The 2,283-nt window shown below is 45.3% G+C and overlaps 1 pseudogene; it reads right to left on the bottom strand.

Annotated features, from left to right (window-relative positions):
* Nucleotides 1-129: 129 nt before the first annotated feature.
* Nucleotides 130-560, bottom strand: LOC108517566 (40S ribosomal protein S23 pseudogene; annotated as a pseudogene).
* Between the last annotated feature and the right edge of the window lie 1,723 nt (nt 561-2,283).

Here is a 2,283-nt window from a genome sequence, read left to right as displayed (position 1 = left end):
TTTTTTTTTTTTTTTTTTTTTTTTTGAGATGAGGGTCGCTTTATGTTGCCGAGGCCCTTTTCCTTTTCCTTTTTTCTTTTTTTTTTGGCATATGAAAATTTATTACTACAGTGTTTTCACCATTAAAATTTATGATCTTGGTCTTTCCTTCTTTCCTTTACATAGGGCCAAAGAGACACATTGGCTACTTTGACAACCTTAAAGCGGACTCCAGGAATATCACCAACAGCACGACCTTTGCGACCAGATCCAGCAACCAGAACTTCATCATTTTCCTCAATAAATATCAAGCAACTGTCGTTGGGTACAAAGGCTGTGATTTTCTTGCCGTTCTTGATCAGCTGGACCCTGACACACTTCCTAATGGCAGAATTTGGCTGTGTGACTTCAACTCCTACTTTTTCCAGCATGATTCCTTTTGCATGAGAAGCACCTCCAAAAGGGTTGGCCTTCAGGGCTGTGCCCAAATGGGCTCTCTTGTACTGTTTATCATGCCACTTCTGGTCTCATTGGTGACTACAGAGCTTCCTAGCAGTACGAAGTCCACGACACTTGCCCATCCTTTCGGCGCCACGGGCCTCCCTTTTTCCTTTTTCTTCTTGAGAGATGGGGTCTTGCCATGTTGCCCAGGCTGGATTTGAACACCTGTGCTCGAGGGATCCTCCTACTTCAGTCTCCTGAGTAGCAGGGATTATAGGCACATGCCACAGTGCCCAGCTTTCATATCTTTCCTTTTCTCTCTTTCTTTTTTTTTGAGATAGAGTCTCACTCTGTTGCCTAGGCTGGAGTGCACTGGCACAATCTTGGCTCACTGTAACTTCTGACTCCTGGGTTCAAGCGATTCTCCTGTCTCAGTCTCCCAAGCAGCTGGGACTATAGGTATGTGCCACCACGCCTGGCTAACTTTTTTGTATTTTTAGTAGAGATGGAGTTTCGCCATGTTGGCCAAACTGGTCTCGAACTCCTGGCCTCAAGTGATCCACCCTCCTTGGTCTCCCAAAGTGCTGGGATTACGGGCATGAGACATCGTGCCTGGCCTCATATCTTTCTTTAAGTAGACTTTAAAAAATCAAAATTGGTTTGTTTTCTGACCCTTGTGTGGGTTTGCATTGCATTTCTTGAGGAAAGGATGTTCATTCTTCTTCACACTCAGAAATTATTTTGGTCCCATGAAGCCCAATGCTCCAGTGCAGCTGTTAAAAACCTGCCCCAAATATTTGCAAAATGGGAGGAATACACATTGATGAGGTTATCACTCATTCATTTAGTTATTAATTCATGCAACAAATATTTACTGAGTGCGTACTCTGGGTCAGGCAGCCTCGGCCTAAGTCACTGAGCAAGACAAAGATCTCTGTCATTAGAGAGCTTGCTCTCTGGTATGTGTGCATGTGGGGTGTGGAGGACAGACAAAAATAAATATGCAAATTATTTAGTATGTTAGAAGATGATAAATACCACAGGGATAGGGGAAGGCAGGCCAAGGGAGGATAGGAGTGGATGACAGGGGGCACATTGCAGTTTAAAAGAGCATTGCCAGGGTAGTCCCTGTTGAGGGTGTGAAATGTGCGCTAAGACTTCAAAGAGCAGAGGATATCCTTATGCTGTATCCTCTGTGTGTGTGTGTGTGTGTGTGTGTGTGTGTGTGTGTGTATTTGCATGAAAATACCACTAAAGACAGATTTTTTTTTTTTTTGGAGACAGAGTCTAGCTCTGTCGTCCAGGCTGGAGTGCAGCGGCACAATCTCGGCTCACTGCAACCTCCGCCTCAGCCTCCCAAGTAGGTGAGACTACAGGCGTGCACCACCACAGCCGACTAGTTTTTGTATTTTTAGTAGAGACAGGGTTTCACTGTTGGCCAGGCTGGTCTCGAACTCCTGATGCCGAGTGATCTGCTTGCCTCAGTCTCCCGAAGTGCTGGGATTACAGGCGTGAGCCACCATGCCCAGATGGAAATATTTTTTAACAGCTATTTTGAGATATAAATCATACTAGCCAGGTGTGGTGGCTCATACCTGTTAATCCCAGCACTTTGAGAGACTCAGGCAGGAGAATTGCTTGAGCTCAGGAGTTTGAGTCCAATGTGGGCAATATAGCAAGACCCTGTCTTTACAAATAAAAACAAAAAATAAAAAATTTAGCTTGGTGTGGTGGTGTGTACCTGTAGCCCCAGCTACTCATGAGGCTGAGGCTGAAAGATCACTTGAGCCCAGGAGGTAAAGGCTGCAGTGAGCCGTGATGGCGTCACTGCACTCTCCTGACAGTGAGACCCTGTTTCTAAAA

The sequence above is a fragment of the Rhinopithecus bieti genome, unplaced genomic scaffold (assembly GCF_001698545.2).
Source record: "Rhinopithecus bieti isolate Rb0 unplaced genomic scaffold, ASM169854v2 scaffold_36959, whole genome shotgun sequence".
Classification (NCBI taxonomy): domain Eukaryota; kingdom Metazoa; phylum Chordata; class Mammalia; order Primates; family Cercopithecidae; genus Rhinopithecus; species Rhinopithecus bieti.
This window is presented reverse-complemented; position numbering and strand designations above follow the sequence as displayed.